The sequence below is a fragment of the Triturus cristatus genome, chromosome 4_1 (genome assembly GCF_964204655.1).
Source record: "Triturus cristatus chromosome 4_1, aTriCri1.1, whole genome shotgun sequence".
NCBI classification, from domain to species: domain Eukaryota; kingdom Metazoa; phylum Chordata; class Amphibia; order Caudata; family Salamandridae; genus Triturus; species Triturus cristatus.
The window spans coordinates 1,173,491,206-1,173,511,356 of NC_140585.1; the positions used below are offsets into that span (position 1 = coordinate 1,173,491,206).

The window sequence follows — 20,151 nt, forward strand, 5'->3', positions numbered from 1 at the left end:
TGTGTGAGAAGCGTAATCCAACATTTAGCGTTTTTTTGTTAGTGCAAAATGCATCCTTGCATCCAAAATGGGATAAAAGAGGCCTTTTGTTCTAGGAAAATATCACTAACTGCTACAAGTCACAAACAGCAGTAGCCTGCAGCAGCTTGCACTGTCTTAGTTCATTGTTCCTGTGCTCCTGCCAAAGTAGTCTTAATAACTCTAGCTAGAGTATTTGCATATTTTTAGTAATTTTGCATCATGAGAGTAATGCATAATTACTAAAATTACTCCAATTACTCCAGCATATTTACATTTTCGCACAGGCGTAGTGTACTACTAGTGAGCTAATTAAGGGGTATGTGCAAAGCACAGCTGAGAGGTAATTGAATTTTCAGCTGTGCTCAAGTATACATTTGAGCATATAAGATTTAAGGTGTGTGTACGTGAGAGTAATGGGCTCTCATATGAGACTTGCATTGGAGAGATCATACATGATTATGTGTGATTTTGCTGTTTGTGATTGTGAAAGGTTCATATATAAGTGTGAGAGTTTTAGCTGCAGTGCAAAAAAGATTAAATTAAAGGCCAGATTTATCAACTTTTGCACTGGTGCATAGTTACCAATAGTAATCTATACAGTCTGGGCCGCACTGGCCGTAGTGGGCACCGGGCATTTCCCCAGTGAGACACCAGGGTGGGGGGCGGTTTTGGGGCCCTGGGGGGCTGGTTTTGTTACAGGGCTGTTTTTGCAGCATAGCTGCAATATCGTCCCTTGTAACAAAAACGGCTGAAACCGGCCCTGGCAAACAGCTCGGCCGCGACCCCCGGGGGATTGGGGGGCCTACCCAGTGCTTTGCCAGGGTTGGTTGTGGTTCCCAGTCTGGCTCTGTATACAGTGTAAAGTGTTGAACTGTCATTTACTTTCCAGTGCAAAACTTCTTTTGTGCTGGATAATTGCCTTACTGTAACACACAGTAGCAATTTGTACGACTTCATGCTTCATTGCATCTAGGAGGTGTCCCGTGGTTGGCACATGAGCATTCCCACACTACCACCCACTGGGTTTGACATAAAGCCTGATATGCTAACAATGGTAGACAGGTTTGTGTAAAAAAACATGGATTTTCCTAACTGAATAGTAAAGGAAAGTTCTGATTTTATCAAAATCACAGGCGAATATTATGCAGTCTTTTCTTTCCAAAAACCCATAATGTCTTTCAGTAGAACAGAAGTAGCAGACAGAGAGAAAGGCTACCCATAATGCATAGTGCAAGCCATTGAACCAGCACTGCCTCAAAATAGGTGCCAGGGCCCTCAAGAGGAGGCTATGCAGCTTGCCCCACCAATTGCAAGCTCAAATTAAGCATAGGCATTTCTTTCTTGGTTATTAGCTCAGAGTCCAGAAATAAAGTGTACATGTATATCTATATATATATCTATATATATCTATATATCTCTCTCTCTATATATATATATGTGTGTGTGTGTGTGTGTGTGTGTGTGTGTGTGTGTATGTATATATACATATATATGCTGTGTACATATCTATATCTATTTAAATATATATGTATATATATATTTAGTTAGAAAGTCACGCTTTTGACCAGTTATCCACAATTTTATTTGCTGAATGATACTGGTGGTATCTGACTGTACTCTGGGCTCTGCTTAGCAGGCCCATGGCCAGTGCTATGTTTAAAATGGTGCAAGTAATAGGGTACACTTTCAATTGGCAGTGACAGACCCTACAAGTCCCTATTAGATAAGGGCAGGGGGTTAAATCTACCTAAAAGTCCCTAGACAATGGGCATGGATGTTTAGAGACCCAGCAGATTTCCTGCACATGCATGTGTGCGCTTCTGTGTGCCTGCTCACCTCTTAAAGGCAGTCCTGCCTTACAGCCCGTCTTTAAAAGTAAATTCTCACAATTGGCATTGACAGACCCTATAAGTCCCTAGTTGATAATAGGGCATGGAAGGTTAGAGGCCCAGCAGATTTCCTGCACTTGCATGTGTGCGCTACTGAGTGCCGCTGTCATTTTAAATGCAGCCTGACTTTGCAGACTGTCTTTAAAAGTACATTATGTACGAACACAACTTTGATGGTATGGGCACTTTAAAAGTGATAATCTACCTTATTTTTCCATATTAGGCAACCCCCAGGTCTCCCTTGGTGTCTCTGGGGTGGGGGGCCATGTAAGTATATTTAGGGATCTTATGAAATATGTTTAATATGTCCTGGTGAGAAAAAAATGCCGATTTCATTTTTTCCCTTTGTAAATACATAGATCCATAGGCTAACATTGCAATATGTTATGTCGATATATAAATTTTGCTAGGAAAGGAGTAATATCATTCAAGGACTTAAAAGATTGGTATTGATAATTGCAACAACTTGTCACTATTGAATATATCATAACTAGTACAGAAGAGAAGTTATGGAACTTTCTCTGCTGTAAGCCAAAATCCACCCTTCTAGGGGTCTCTGTTGATTGATCAGCCTTAACAGGCGTAACCAGGCAGCTTTGAATAGGTGATAAGTGGCCTGGCCTGTTCACATCTGATGGAAATATCTCTGCAGCTGAGGAGGATGTGTCCTGTAGGGGTGCCTGGGTAAATCAAACTGAGCTCAAAGAGAGGGCAGATCAGTAAGGAATGCCAGGCGTACCTACCCCCACACCCTGTGCCCCAGCCAGATGGGAGACTTAGAACAGGAATTTCCAGGGGTCCGTGGGAACGGAGCTAATGGAAATGAGCCACACTGTGGGATGTTTTAGCTAGCTCTTACTACTCTGGAGAGAAATCATCCATGTTGGATTTTAGAAGTGCAGTGATTTATGGGGCAAGAAAATGCCACATTTTGGAGGAAGTTGTTGTGCTTTGAGGTAGCACCCAGCATCTCATTGGACAGAGGCTCCCCCGCTTGTTGTCCCAGAACACTGGATAAATATGTGAGAGCAGCATAGTCTCTCAGATTTGCTGCCATACACACTGCTTATGACCTCACATATTACATTATTCATGATATGGTCAGTCACATCACTGATGACATTTTAAATGATATCACTGATGACATCACTGATGGCGTCATCCACAGAATCTCTGATGCACCCACTCACACCCCAATATAACCTTTTACATATCCACTCCAACTTCCACACTACTATTCCCAAAACCATTGACACACCCATACCACTACTTACACACCAACTCACTGATTCATAGGTCTACACAGACATCCATTCAGTCTCCCATACAGCCACTTATACACCAACTCATTCACTAATACAGCCACTGATATATCTCCCGTATACCCATACAGCCACTCACACACTGTCTGTCACCCATAAAGCTACTCACACATCTACTCACTCACCCATAGAGTCAATCACACAGCCACTAACTCACCTATACAGTTATACACACATCTACTCTCTTATTCATACAGATACTAACACATACTCACTCACCTATAAAGTCACTGACACAAGCATACACTCATGCATACAGCCACTCTAGCAATCACTTACTCACACATACAGACACTCATATATTCCAACACTCACCTATACTGCCTTTCACATATGCAGTTACTTATCCATGTACCACTGACACATCTATTCACTCACACACACAGCCATACACACACTCAGTCACAAATACAGACCCTAACAGATGCATCCACTAACCCATACAATCACTGACTCACCAACTCACTCATCCATGCAGGCAGTCACACACACCCTCACCCACCCTCACAGATACCCATACGGATACGCAGGCAACCAATCAATAACCCATACAGTCACTGATGTACCCACTCACCAACCCATACAGCTACTTAGACACCAACTGACAGACTGATCCAGACATTCACACAACCTAGTCACTCACCCATACAGTCACTGAAACACCTGATCACTAACGTATACAGTCAGTCACACACCCACTGAATCATCCATACAGGCACTCATACAACCACCAATTCAGCAGTACACCTTAGTATATATTTTTAACACTCATAAACTTTTTTAAAACACTCACAGTCACTGGATGATGTAATCAGTGATGTCATTTGAGATGTCATCAGTGGAGTCACTGACCATGTCATGCGTGATGTAATATGTGAGGTCATAAGCAGTGCATTGAGGGGCGCGAGTTATAGTTAGCTCACTAACTATAATGGCTGAATTTCTCTGGTTCTGTACGAGTGAAACATCAGCCTAATTATAACATTCCTTTATTGTACAGTGCGCAGTGAAGGGTTTTTGCTTCTCATTATTCTATCAAGTTAGAAATAAACTGTTAGGAAGGGGAGATAGTCATAGCAAGAGTCATGTTGGCTCATTATTATAGGAGCACCTTGAATAACGTGGTAAAATAAGGGCTTAGTAACTGTAAAGTTTTGAGATGACTTTACAAAAGGCACATTGCACTTTAAAACCGTATATGACGTATGCTCACTTAATCGAATGCCAGGGCCCAAAAAAAAAAAGGGTTGTGAGATATCCAGCAGGACATATCATAGTGATTCATTTTGTACCTCCACTGATTGGGATAACTTTTATTGTGTAGTGTGTAGCTATAAGAAGAGTCGCACAGGCTCATTATTATGTGAGCATTTTGAACAAAGTGAAAACTAAGGGCCTAGTACCTGTAAATCTTTGAGATGATTTTACTAAAGGCATATTGCACTTTAAAACCTTATATGATGTAAGCTCACTATATTTAATGCCAGGGGTTAATAAAAAGCTTGCTAAGATACCCTGCAGGTCATACCATAGTGATTTACCTTGTTCCTCCACTGAATGGGATTACCTAAGCGTGTAGCATGATTAATAATTAATAGAGGGAATAGGGCACTTTAGGCACAGTGGAAATAGTAGGTGGAACATGTCTCTCGCAAACGCATTTTGGCAGTATGTTTTAAGGTGGTTTTAAACTAGGAATTCATTGTTTTAAATATGGGAATAGCCTTTATTTTTGCATTGTGCGTTTAGAAAGTTGTTAATTTGTGATATTATGTCTGAAATGTGCAAAAAATGCGTTACATTGTAAGTTTTTATTCACTGAACAATAAATTCTTCTTCTTAACTTTCTTGTTTCCTTTAGTTATCTCAGTGAATATATATATATATATTATATATATATATAAGTATATATATATATATATATATATATATACATCTCTCTCTCTCTCCCTCTCTCTCTCTCTCTCTCTCTCTCTCTCTCTCTCTATTATATATATATATATATATATATATATTCACAGATGTGTACCGTCGACCACCAGCTCAAATTAAGCTGTGACTAAGGTCGAACGTCGAAAGTGTGGCAAAGGGTTAGAGGGCACTCTCAATTCCCTAGGATCAGTAGAAGACTGTTTAACACACCAAATTGCAGAAAAATGAGGATGGGAATTAAAGAGAGGGTAGTTCTCTAAAGTAGAAGCATTCTACAATGTCTCTCAAGATTGTAAAATATGCCTCAGTTGTAGAAAAATGTATTGAGGTGACATCCAAAGATCTAAATCAGACACGTTCCTGAATGATCTCAAATATAATAACATCAAAAACTTGGCAGATAATATCTTTAATGAAAGTATATTGTTATTGGCCAAAAGTCAAACAACCAATGACCTAAGGTCACATCCCACTACGCTGAATAACATGGTTTAGGGGGTAAGTGTTCTATCTCCTTTAGTTAACCTGCACACCAATGGGTGTTCACCCACTGGCCTATTATGTCCCGTCACATAAAATGCAGAAATTGCCAATCTATAACCATTCAAAGTGAAATAAGAATTGAACATGCTCCGATATAGAATTTTGATAAGCAATTTTATTGTTTTAACAAAAAAAAACACCAGCAAATCAGCATTGGACACTGAGGATGACAATTCACAGCCAAATACAGGAACATACCAGTCCCCTTAAGGTACAAATAGATATAGAGATTATATACCTTACTTTGACTATTCCATGGTACCCAGACCCTTGCCCCACACCCTGCGATACTTTTTAGGACAACCTCGCGCTTCATACATGTTTTTTCTTGTGTCGCGCACCAGTCCACCCGCCTCCGCCACCAATCAGAGGAGAGCGGATCTGGACATTTCCAGGCAGCAGCTATGTCTCGCTTGACCACTATCATTGCCGTGTTAAAAAATAGTTTTTCATTCCTAGAGCTATCCAGCCCATCTGTAATCCCAAGGAGAAAGTGTTGTGGGTCATGAGGAACTTCCCACCCCAAGATTTCTGTGAGCTCTTCTTCGATATCACCCCAGAATCATGCCAAATGGGGACAAGCCCACACCATGTGGAAAATATCAGCCGGATCGTGACCGCACCTCGTGCAGGAAGCGCTCGGGTACAAGCCCGCCCGATGGAGGCGCAGAGGGATTAGGTAGGCAGCGCGCAAATAGTATAGTTGGATCAAATGGAGTTTCACCGATGCAGTAATCATGTTGGGTGTCATAAAAGCGTCCCGCCAATCCTCCTCATCTAGAGAACCCACCCACTCCTCCCACTGGCTTCTGAGCCGATACAGAGAGGTTGGTGTGTTGTTAACCAGTGTCCTATAAATGCGGGAAATACCCCCTTTCACCAAGTCCCCTAGCAAAGTCTGCGCCTCGGGAGGGCTGTATTCAGGGATCCTTGTGTCATCTGATATGTGCGCTTGGAGGGCATGTCGCAGCGGCAAGTATTCTTAAAATCGTGTTGGGTGCAGGGAATATCGGGTTCGAAGGTCTTGAAAGAAGCGCATATGGCCACTCGCCCAAACATTCCCTAATTGCGAGATTCCTATAAGGTCCCATGATCTAAAGCCCTACAGCCCACTGACCTCTCGGAGCCAAGTGCCATGCCAGAGAGGCATGCAATGAGTCAGCTTGTGCGTCCATTGAGTATAACTAATGCTGCCCACCAGGCCAACAGCGCGGAGCGCGTTACAGCTGGTAAGAGGGACAGAATGGACTCCCCATACATCAGTGACTGGATTTTGGACAAACCTAACTCTCTCAATTCAAGCCTGTAGGCCGGGTCAGACCAGCCCCCATTAAACCAGTCATGTATGATCAGTAAGCGCGTGGCCAGGAAGTACAGGTATAAGTGTGTCATCCCCATGCCCACACCAAATGAAGGAATCCGGCATAGGGTCAGGGCCAGACGTGCTCGCCCCCCACCCCCCCCCCGAGGAACTTGGTGGCCATACTGTCCAGCTCTCGAAACTAGGCCCTCGGAAAGCAAAAGGGGGTGTTTGGGAGGACATAAAGGAACCTGGGGAGAAACATAATTTTAAACAGGGTGACTCTCCCCAGGGGGTTCAGCGATAACATCTGCCACTTCTGAAGTTCTACCTTGGCCTTCCTCACCAGCTGGACCCGATATAGGATTCAAATTCCTCTTCACACCCCAGCAAGTCCAAGCTACCTAAGATGATTAGTATGCTTTATTTGTTTGGTGCCCAGAAAGCTTGGATACGCTCTGAAGCCTCTTCTGAAAGTCCTGGAAGATGCCAGGAAAGCCCAGAGGCCTCTACACCACTGAGATGAGATTGCCCTCGAGGAAACAAAAGTAAATCATCTGAGCTTTTTAAAGAGTTGCTATCAATAAAACATCAGCTTTCTGCCGGCGGGCCTGTCCCTGGAACCTGTATATCATCACAAAAGGCGGAAAGGCGTAAAGGACCCCTCATTACTAATCTTGAAAAAAGACATCCGTTACCAGAGCATCTGGGCCTGGCCTCCCATTGCGGTAACCTTATAAGTGAGCTGTTAATCAAGATGCAAAGAGTTCTATCCTGAAAGGATCCAGACTCTGAGAAACCTGTGGATTGATCCAATCTCCATGTTCTACCTGCATTCTTAAATACTAGTTTGCTAGTTAATTGTCTGGAAACGCAGGATATTCTGTTCTCAAGGAGATAGCCGGTTGAGACAAATCTGCTGTAGTAACATCACCAAGTCTGCTAGCATGATTGACTTTGATCCTCCAAATCATTTATGGATTGCACTACTACCAGGTTGTCCAGGCTTAAGGGAATCACTCCTTCCACTTTGCTTTTCTCGAAGTTGCAAATTGCAATGAACCCTGTAAGAAGCTCCAAATATTGCATGTGCAGCGATGACTCCCATTCTGAGCATCCTCCCCCAGTTGAGTACCTTCCACGTCAAGTCCCTTATCCGCGGAAATATGAGCCTGATTCTAATACCAGATCAGGGAGAATCAGGAAGATGGGTCTTGTGTTCCATATGGCTTATCCACCAGGGCATTTTTACGCAAGCCTCACTGTCTAAAGCGAGACATCTTTGCAAGTGTCATATGTTCAGGCGCTGCAAGGACCAATAGTTGAGTCAACATGGAAAATTGCTTGAATTTAAGAAGATAAAAGTCCCACCCACCTCACACTCAAAGACACTGTATGAAGATTATAAAACAACTCCAGTTTTCTCTTGATTTTTGATAACTTTGCTTCTGAAAGTTTTAATAACTCTCTTCCTGAATCTACCAAAAATTCCATTTGCGGAGAAAGACTTCTCGAAATGTACTAAAAAGTCTCAAACGTGAATAAGCTATATGGCTGAAAGGAAGATCATAACATTCAGATATCTCAGTATTAAAGCAAAAGGGTGCTTTTATACAAAGCAAACTTTCTGACCCTGGTTCTCTAAAAACAGCCTTAACAAAAGAAAGTTTGTACAGAACTAGAGATATTATGCTGGCCTGTAGCCTTGATAGTGAATCAATCTACTCAATTAGTCTTCACATTTGTAAGAACATGGTTAGGGAAGCATACAACCATTACTATACTTCTCAATTGCAATCATCAGATAAATCCCCCAGAGAGATCTTTAGGATTACTACCTTTTTCACCCACCTACTCTGTCTGAATTTTGACATCCGCAACCCTCAAAAAACTTTTAATGATTTAGCCACTTTTTTCTTTGAGGAAATTGAAAAAATTTCAAACTAATTTTTGGGGCCTGCTCATAATGCTTTCCTTGCTAGGTCAACCAATATTTCCGTCTCATCTGACCATAAGGTAACTTATTTTGACTATCCTTTGTTCTCTTTTATTTTAAATTGAAGCAGGTCCCCCTGTGAGCCTTGTCCTGCTGCCTATTACATCCAGGCATCAATGCTGTTGTCCCTGCTTTTATAATCTTATGCAACTCAGCCCTAGAGACTGTAGTAGTCCTAGCCAGTTGCAAACATGCCATAATTTCTCCAATTCCTAAAAACGACAAGTGTCAATCTTGCTATCCCTCCAGTTACAGCTCAGTTTTCCTTATTGTAAGTCCTCATTAACATCTAGGAAAAACATGGCAACCACATTTTGTCATCCTAAGCATGGCAACAACACTTTGTCATCCTAAGCATGGCAACAAAATGTTGTAACCCTACCTCTCTAGCCAATCAATGCTGGAGCCAGTTCTTTCAGGTTTCAAACCGTTTAACAACACTGAGTCAGCTCATGGTGGAAGATGAACTGCACTGGGTATTCGATCATGGAGGGGATATTGCAGCACTGATTCTCTAATATCTCTCTGCCACCTTTGATACTATATTCTATGAGATCCTTTTTAACTCAGACTAGTTGGACAGGATTCAGTAGAGTAGAATTAAATTGACTGACTTCTTATTTTCATGGATACTTCCAGGTATTTGCTATTCAATCACCCATGGCTAAATCATTTCCTGTCCCATTTGGGGTCCAGCAGAACTCCCTGATGAGCTCCTCTCTATTCCACATCTACATGGCCATTTGGGAAAACTCATTCGCTGCTTTGGCCGTTTTTCATGCTGTATGATGGCATTCAACTGGTTATTGATTACAGCAAATTATCTTCACTGTTTAAATTACTAAACTTACAACTGATGGTCTTTTATTTACTTGCTAAAAGTAGTAGAGGGGAGCAAAACAATTCAAGGTTATACTTTCATAGTAGTCATACTCTAAAGGACCACAGACTCTGAATTTCAATTTTGTGGATTTATTATAAGGCCACAAATAATCGAATATAAACACACCTCAGTATCAGAGTATATAGATACATGAAAACCAATACAGTGCTGAGTCTACAAATATAATTCATACGGCACAAAAGGCATAATATAATGAACTCCAAAGTCAGAATACAGCAAAGAATAGAGGCTGAGTGCAGTTCTCTTTTCATCTGTGAGGGAAACAAAACAAAGAATAATATCCTTCCCTACACTGCTCTAAATGAGGATCCTACCCATCTTTCTTATAGCAATTCCCAAAGGTGTCAGCATGTGTTGACTTCCTAAGAAGTACTCACGTCAAATGGGCTTAGTAGCTTACAGCTATGGAGCTCACTCTAAGATGCTCCTTCTCCTCCGAGAATCAGCAGAATTCTCCTAACTCTGTTCCTGCGCATCATACCAAAACAGTGTTCAGCCTACAATACGTTATCTGATAAAAGTTTCCATTGCAATGTTTTTCAGTAGTTTTACACAGGAGCTTTAACTAAATGTTTTTCGTCTTCCAGTGGCCTTGGTTACCAGGCCTGCCAGACACAAAAGGCATCCTCCCTTCTCGCCATCCAGTCTTCTTCAAAGACATTCCGGGTATCTCCTTAAATCTAAGAATAACAAGGCTGAATTCCTGCACGTGCAGTAGGATGAGAACACACTATCTTCAAGTACAAAAAGGATTAATTGAATTATCTCTTGAGCAACCAAGGAGAAACAAAACTAATAATAATCCTCAATTGAGCCTACAATTCAGGCAACTTAAACTAACTACAGTATACATTACACGAATATAATTTCATCCCACACATTACTCATGCAGGAATTATAAGTGTCTCTAATACATGTACACTACATTTCAATGTTACTCTAATGTGGATAAAGGCATCTTAATAATTGTAAAACACTGCAAACGATGAAAGTACATGTGAGTGCATTTAAACCTTGATTATAGTGCACCCATACAATTTAGAGTACTGTAAGCGCTCTATCAGTTTCCCCCTCTTATGACTGGTGTCATAACACCAACATTCTATCCTATCACAGTTTTCTCCTTGTAGAAAAGACCGACCTAAACAGAAGTTGTAGCTGGCCGTCCCTGTCTAAATGTTTCTAACCCTTTAAGATGCAGATAATGACTGTCCTGCAGTCGTTCTAACTACTGCTCTTGTCTTTTCAGGGTATTTTCATTATGTTGTGCTTTCTGCCACTTGTAAACTTTAATGGCTCCTTATACAAATGACAATTATTAGGATAGGTTTCAAGATTTATCCCACTACTCCTTGTCCCAGACTTCCAAACCAGATTCCACATTTTCCAATTCATTTGCCAATTTGTTCCCAGAGCCCATCAGCAGCTAGATCCTGTAAATCTTGATGTATTTCTGAAATGTTACTAATGTACTTCCGTATATCCCGACTATTGTCAGGAACATACATACAGCATTGTTGAACTTTCAATAATTTACAGACTCCTCCGGCTTTTGCTAATAGCTAACCCTGGGCGTAGTTTACGAAGTAGCGCTACACGTAGCTACGCGAAGTGCACTTCACACTACGCAAGCTACGTGTAGCTTCGCAAACTGCGTAGTGCACTGTGCAAGATGCTGTTCGCAGTGATTGCACAGTGCTGGATGCTTGTCCGCACTGTACAATCAGTGCAAACTGCATCTTGCACCGTGCAAGCGGTCGTTTTCTGCCGCTCAAGTAGATTTCTACTCGAGCGGCAGCTTTCTCAACGCAGACTGGTAGTTTCTCATCGCGAGCGGTCGTGAGCATACGCGACCACTCGCAATGAGAAACCTGACCTCCCCGCGTTGAAAAGCTCGCCAGGAGGTATATTTTCCATGCTCGCGATCGGCAACTTGATGTTGCTGATCGCGAACGAGGAAAAAGTCTCACAGGGATGTCATTTTGCTTGCTCGCGGTCGCCAACTTGACCTTGAGGACCGCGAGCAAGCAAAAAATGACCGCTGCACTACGCTACGCTACGCTTGTTTGCACTGTGCAATGTGCAATTTGCTTAGTGCGAAGTAGCGCAATCTACGCGAGTGTAGCGTAGGGCTTTGCCCAGGCTGACTAATAGCACACCTAAAGCAAGATGATTTCAAGGACCATAGCCCTTATCGAAACCATCTGCCCATCAACAAGTAGTAGAATTTGGGCTGCATTTATAGAGAGCTTGTCCACAAGCGTTGCCAATTTTCAAATTTTCACGTCATTCAAAATCACACCCAAACTAGGTATCATGGCTCCAAACAATCTCTCCCGCACTTACACCACGTTTTCCTCTGTGGGATCCTTTTCCTTCCAAAGGCCACAAATCATCTACATGGAAAATGTTGGGAAATTCCACAGCCAAATAACATGTACCATACCAAATCTTAGTCAATTTCACATAAGCATTTTTTCCACACACAAAATACTCATTTGGCACTATCGTTAATTTATCCAATAAGTCTTTTCTAATCAACTCCTCGATCAAGAAAATGTGTTCACAATCACTTTCACCCACAAATGTCTTGTCATAATATGTCGACGGGTGCCTAATGCACAGTTTCCCTCTTTGCTGGAAATCTAAAGCTATTGGTCCAGAACTTCCCTTTGATTTGTGATCTAATTCTTCCTGGGTCCATGGAATAACTTTATGCTTCGGATCTGGTCTAAATAAGGTCTGTCTATGCCGATCTTCTATTTGATCCACAAACTTCTTTTCAATCTTTGTTAACATGCAGGTCAAATTGTGTCTATGGGCATAAGATGTATCCAAGGTAATAGTAGGCACAAAATATTCAGACATCCGCTCTACTTGTTTATAATAATCATATTTATTCATGTACTTGAGAACTGGAGCCTCTGATAGTACCACATCATAATTAGAGAAATAGTACTCAAAGTGTGCCTTACTATAGAACATGCTCAACAGTACACTACATGTGATGCCATACGTCAAAGGTAAATGATGGTATTGAATGCCCTCTTCTACTGATGCTGGCAGATGCATACACACATAACAGTCTTTCGCTTCCATTGTATCAACATACTCATACAACAAACGAGCATATGCATTCAGCTTGAAATCGCCTTTTGACAAATCTACATGTAGCATCCGACTAGTTTCTCTGATCATATCCCTATCTTTTGCAGATACACCGCCTTCTACATCTGTGACAGGTGGGGTAAGTGTCGCCTGTTCACCCTTCCCTTCAGCAATTTGAGATTCAACTAAAGATGTAACAATCAACACAGTTATGACAATATGTACCACAGCAATAAGGGTACCAATTATGCATTTCTGCTTGCGGCCTGAATTCTCAGATACCATTTTGACCCACTATTGATCTTGAGGCACAAATGAAATCTACAAAAGTCTCTTTTCTTCTTAGTCTTATCCTGTTATGTACAATGTCCTTTTATTTTCTTTGTTCATTTGGTTGTTGCAATATTCAGTCCATTAATACTAAACCTATTGTAGAGATATAGTCAGCCCTAGCCCTTAGTTCTTCTTCTACTGAACTTCCCTAAATTTAAATCTTCTTCCACTTGGGTCTAGGTTATCTTCATTCTAAAGCCTAACAAGTTCTTATTTTACAGTTCAAGCTTCATCATTGATGATATTAGAGCCAAGTGCAGTAAGGACAAGCTGCAGAATCTCTGCACAAATTTCTCCCAGTTCCTGTGCAGTGAGGTGTCAACCAAAAGTTGGGAAAGCCACCTGATTAAGAATCAGAGATCGCAAACCACTCAGCCGTGGTGGATCGGGGACTGTCAGTGTCAAGACGCCAAAAGCTTCAACTCCAGGTACCAGCAGCTGAATATCAATCGACAGGGTGCCCCCGCCGTAACTCACTGTGCCAGATCCCAACCTCCCGGAATTGCTCGGTCTCTGCATCTGCAGCCAGGTACATCCACTTAGGAGATGCATACCTTTGAGACGGTACCCTCTCTCTTCTGGATTGTCTTAGACCATCCAGTCTCTCTTCAGATTCACTTTGATCTGATTCAGACGTTTCAGGAATCGGAGCAAACTTTTTCTCAGATGCAAGCCTTATGTTTAGCCGTTATTTTCTTGTCGGCCACTTTTCCGCTTCTGTACTTGTTCTCCTCTTTTCCTCTTGGTCTGATCCTTCTGCACCAGGCCGTTCACCCTGCTCTGGTTCAAAGATCACTTCTGCAATCTTGTCAATGTCAGGTTCTGAACTCAATTCTGGAACAGCTTGATGTCTTTTTTCTTGCTTAATTGACTGTTTAGCCTCATCACAAATGCTTATGATTTGACTTGTTCCTGAATTGTTTGTTGCATTTTCAATTGTGCTTCTCAGAACAAGGGGAGTCGTTTCCTCCACCGGCTCTGGAACTCGCCAAGTATGGGAAGCGTGAATCCAATTTGTCAATCCTCCACACATTCACAGCCGTACTTGTGACCAAAATCACCTGGTATGGTCCTCGCCAGCGAGCATCAAGGCAAAACTTCCTCACATGCTTTCGAACCAGCACCCAGTCACCAGGGTTGAGATCAAGCAGCAGGTTTCACGAGGTGGATGCAGTCGCAGCCTCGACCTGGTGGGACACAGAATTAACCACATCATCCAGTCCCCTGGCACAGTAGGCAATCGCATAGCACTTCCCATCAGTATCTCATGGGGAGAGAGCCCTGTCCTCCTATCAGGAGTACTGTGCAGACTCATCAACACCAATGGCAACGCATCTGGCCATTTCAATTAAGTTGATGAACAAACTTTCGACACCCTCATCTTGATTGTGCTATTTATTTGCTCTACAAGACCAGAAGCCTCAGGCCTGTAACTAAAGTGCAATCTCTGATCAATGTTCAAAGCTGTACACAACAACTTCATGATTTCATTATGGAAGTGTGTTCCTCTATTTGTCTCCACTGATGTCGGAAATCTGTACAGCGGTATCAGTTCTCTTAAGAGCAATTTCACCACTGTGAGACTGTCACATTGTCTAGTTGGATATACCTCAACCCAACATGAAAAGATACACACTACCACCAAAACATATCTTAACCTATTGCACCTCGGCATCTCAATAAAGTCCAATTGTATCCTATTGATAGGAGCTCCTCATCTTCCAATGTGACTTATTGCAACCACAGTTCTTTTTCCAGCATTCATTTGCTGACACGTAACACACCTGTGACAAACTGCTTCAGCACTCACGCAAAATCGTGGTTTAAACCACGTTTGCCTAAACCCTCGCACCCTGGCATCTCTCCCAAGATATACTGCTCAGTGAATTTGCCTTGCCGTTGGGCTCAACAAACAATTGGGTAGTACTGTTCTATTATCTGTTGACACCCAAATACCATTGTCTCTCTGTTCACAGCTTGCTCTAACCCATGATGCTTCCTCCTCTAAGACTTCATCCTGCAGCAGCTTCACTTCATCCCAAGTATTGGCTACAGCTACCATCATGCTGAGCTCGGTCTCTTCTGTGCTCTCTCCTACATATTCTCCATGTAAAACACAAACATGTATAGCACAAAAACAAGCCACTTCATCAGTGTAGTTGTTTATTTTCATGACAAAGTCTTCTCCCCTCCCATGGGCTGCACATTTGACAACTGCAATCTCTTTAGGTTTCTGTAAAACTTCTAACAATTGTCGTACATTTTCTCCATTACGTCCTGAGGACGTCAAAAATCCTCTCTGTGACCTTAACTGCCCAAAGTCATGAACCACTCCAAACCCGTATTGGCTGTCCGTAGAGAAAGTCACTCAGACGCCATTCGAGATCTTACAGGCACGTATCAGAGCAATAATTTTGGCCACCTACACAGAGTATACTCTTTTCAGACAGGCAGCTTCCACCACCCCCAGGATGGTACACACGGCAAATGCTGCTCTGAAACACCCTTCATTGTCTTTTAAACATGAACCATCGACAAAAAGTATCAAGTCAAATTCAGGCAGAAGTTCATCAACAATGTCAGGTCTGGGTTTGGTAGATAGTTCAGTAACATCTAAGCAGTCATGCTCTTCACAATCCTCTTCTCGCACTTGCGGAACAGGTGACAATGTAGCAGGATTCAGAGTAGTACAGCGTCTCAATGTAACATTCTCAGAAGCCAATATAACCTGCTCATACTTTGTAAGTCTGCTGTTCATTGGATACTGTGTCTTGGTTCTTGTCATCAACAGTTCTACTGAATGTGGTACATAAATAATAAGTGGATGACCCATCACTATGCTTTCACATCTCTCAATGCTGACACATGTTGCAGCAAAGGATTTGAGACATTCAGGCAACGCAGAAGCTGTGAGATCTAATGTAGCTGAGAAGTAAGCCACTGGTCTACGGGCACCTCCATGTGTCTGTACGAGGACTGCTAACGCACATCCCTCCTTCTCACAGCAAAAGAGTGATAACGCTTTGATATAGTCTGGCATTTCCAGAGCAGGAACGCAACATAGGCTCTCTCTCAGCTCGTGCAAGGCTCTCAAGCAATCTTTATCCCATGGTACCGGATCACTAATGTCTTTTCGAGTCAATCTCAATAATGGCTTGGCTTGCAAAGAATAATTTGGGATCCACTGTCAACAATAGCCGACCATTCCCAAAAACATGCAGACTTCTTTTTGTGTTTTCGGAGTTCCCATTTGCAGAACCGTCTCTATGCGATCTGGTGACACCCTTCGTTTTCCCTTCTCAATCCGGTGACCTAGATATCAAACTTCCATCAAACAATACTAAAGATTATTTGGGGACACTTTGTGTCCATTCTCTGCCAAATGATTCAACAGTGCCACAGTGTCGATCCTGAAAGCATATTCAGTCTCTGAGGCGACCAAGAGGTCATCTATGTATTGCACTAGGACTGACCTCTGAGGCATCACCAGTCCTTCAAGATTCTTTTTCAGACACTGACTAAAGATAGAGGAACATTCTGTATACCCGTGAGGTATACGACACCACGTTAACACACGATCGTCCATCCTAAATGAAAATAAAAACTGGCTGTCCTCAAGTAATGGTATGGAGAAAAATACTTGACATAAATCTATGACTGTAAACCATTCTGTCTCACATTGTATCTGAAATATTATAACAGCTGGATTCAGTAGCACAGGACAACATGGGATCCTGATTTTGTTGACCCTGCGCAAATCCTGCACTATTCTGTACTTGCCACTAGGCTTCTGCAGTCCCATAATAGGTGAATTACTCTTTAAGAATGTCTTGTGCAATCATAGACTCAATCACAGGTCTTATTCCAGCCACATTCTCTGGAGACAATTTATACTGCAGAGTTTGTGGAAATTCAGCATTCGGTTTGATCTGTATCTTGACAGGTTCAGCCCCTCGGATCAATCCTATATCCTCTCCCGTGAAATCCCGCACCCTTGGAGAAACTGAGTCCCTCAAGTCATATGGCAACTCCTCTGCCGAGAGAACTACGAATATTTCTGCACACAATTTCATATTAGCCATTTTAAAATTGTCATCGTCATCACAGGTTTGCAACTCCATACCTCTCGGAGTGCAAGAGATAGTACAATTTAGCTTACACAAAAGGTCTCGCCCCAATAAACAGACTGGACTTGAATTGCACACTATGAATTGGTGTCTATCTTGGAATGGTCGTATTCTCACAGGTAACTCGTTTGTCAACGGATTAGTCATTCTCTGGTTCAAAACTCCTACCACTTGGATCGCTTGTCCTGACAGAGATAAATTTGGACCCCCTTCCGTTCTTACTGTAGAGCGCGCAGCTCCAGTGTCTAATAAAAAGGTAACGGGATATCCATTCACCCCTGCATCTACAAATGGTCCACTCTGATGTACTTCTAAGGCTGCACCCAAAGTGCAATCTTCCTGCGCCCCCCTCTGACACTCATGAGGGTCTTGAGTTCGGTCAAATCTGTCTTGGATTTCAAAATAGGGCATTTGGTGATACACCTGATTATTCATAGGTATTCTTGGAGGCTGAGGTACTTGCATTTGCGGCTCATATCCTCTCTCATACATGGACCTAGGTCTAGTCACAATGTTCAAAGTATCGGGCATCTGTCCCTCTCCCTCACTCTGTATTAGATTTGCTGGATTTGATCGACACTCGCGCTTCCAATGCCCAATTTTGTGATAAAAATGACAGGCAGTGACCTTCTTTTGATTTGTTAGCCAATTACCTTCTGTACCTGCATCCATTCCCCTTCCTCTTCCCTGTCCAGGTTAGGATACTATCTGTTGACTCATTCCTCTATCATTTCCTCTACCTCGATCCATTCCTCCTCCAACCCCATACATCTGATCAGACCTTTCGGCATTCCTCAGTTGTACCAACATCAACTAGTCTTTCACTTTCTTTTGTGCAGATTCCACCTGGTCACTACAGTATTTTGCATAACGCAGAATTTTGTCTATCTTTTTGTTTTGCCAACAGATCAAGTGTGTCTGTATCATCAAACTAATATCGGATTTTAATCCCAACACAAACTTCGAGACAAACTGTCCCATGTCTTTCTGCTCAAGTGCATCCCATCTACTATGCTGTTTAAAAGCCACTAACAGTCGCCCATAATAGTCATGTACCGACTTTGTAGGATTTTGAGCAGTACGATCTATTTTAAGCCAATCAACACTTTGAGGAGCTACCTTGGATTGTAACCAGGTAATCACTTGCTCATCTTTCTTCATTACCTCAGGTGAGGGACCATGAATCAACGGATCCCTAGCTGGTTCTGCAGCAGGCCAATCAATGGCAACTTTACATGCAGTCCATAAATCCCCTGGAACCACTATATCAAACAAGGTATTAAAATCAATCCATAACACCTTGGAAATCTTAACAAACTGATCCAATTGTTTGTACCAATCAGCAGGTTTTTCCCTCAGCCGAGGAAAATCATTAGTGAAGGCTGCCAAATCACCCCTACTCCATGGTACTTGTACATACCCTCCATTTTGTACTTCTCTCAAAGGGAATTTTCCTGTGGTTCCCAACCCTCCACCTGGAGGCGGAGTATTTCCTATATCATTCCTGCCGCTTTTCTTTGTGGTCCATCTTCCTTCCCATCTATCCAATTCTTTCCAAGCTCACATCCCTATTACCAGTTCCCTAATTTGTGCCTTTAATCCTATCGTTCTCTTCTCTTCTAATTCCTTGTCTGTATAATTCAATTGGCAGGTTCCCTGCATCATTTTAGTCTTTGTCAAATCCACCTCATACCTTCGTCCCAACTGTAACAATGCATCATGAGCTCTCTTTGCCTTTCTAGTAATGTCCTTAGCTACAAATAACAAATCACTTGGGTCATAGGTGTCAACTCTATCCAATGGCAGATTCCCTTCAATTACCTCATCTCATTCTGTTTTTAATCTTACCACATCCAACAACGGTGCCTTCAATGCAGCCTGTAACACCTTCTGATCTCTTTCACTTCCCAATTCCTCCCTGTCGCAAACTTTGTGTTCTTCTTATACCTCCACTTTCCTCCATTCTTACAACTGGGTGACTTTCTCTCTCCCAACTTCAGTTTCTCCAATGATTTCCTGCACACACAGCATGTGGCCCCAACAGTGCTGCTCTAGGTGCCTCTCGTCTCATCTCTCTTTCCTCACTTTGTATCATTGACTCTCCCACCGGCGCAACCCACATTCTGATGTCTGATCTAGAATTTGCCAAAACTCCTATTCGCCTTCGCTCTGACCCACTATCCATTCTTGATGGATCCGCTGAAGCTGGCAGTGGGGTACTTGCTTCCACTGGTATCTGGGCCGTACCCATCCTACTCATCGTAACGCTTCCTCCTGATATAGTCTCTTCCCCTGCTCCTGTTTGCTGTTGATGTCCACTTGCGCTCCCTCTAGGGTTATATATCGAAACCACCGGTCCAATGGTAACTGGTACCGTAAGCGCTTCTGGCAACCGCATATTACATGCAGAATCCTCTGGCTCAATAGCTGAACACCATATCCCTCTGGACCCTCCTGGAATTTGTGTTCCCACTGGAATCCTCCCTCTTACTCCGGTGGTCTGATCCTCTGGACCCATTCGTCCCCCTCCTGACACTTCCTCTATCCGCTGTCTCTGTTCCGGTTCTGACCTGGATTCACAAGGTGGAGGACGTTCTGCTAGCAATATATAAAAAAAACTGTCATCTGTATCACTGTCCTCTTCTGTCTTACTTTTTCCTCCAGACCCTACTTTTA

General features: G+C 42.5%; 1 protein-coding gene across 7 annotated transcripts in view; it reads left to right on the plus strand.

The window, feature by feature from the left end:
- LOC146856285 (von Willebrand factor A domain-containing protein 7-like) overlaps positions 1-20,151 on the plus strand; it is a 288,620-nt gene that overhangs the window by 1,125 nt on the left and 267,344 nt on the right. For 4 of the 7 annotated variants that reach the window (XM_085654387.1, XM_085654384.1, XM_085654385.1 and 1 more), the window contains exon 2: positions 13,123-13,154. The exons of 2 other annotated variants lie outside the window; for them this stretch is intronic. The gene's annotated coding sequence lies outside the window, so the exon portion shown is untranslated. Of the gene's footprint in view, positions 1-13,122; positions 13,254-20,151 lie in introns of all 7 variants that reach the window. One more of the 7 variants, XM_085654386.1, reaches the window with a different exon arrangement.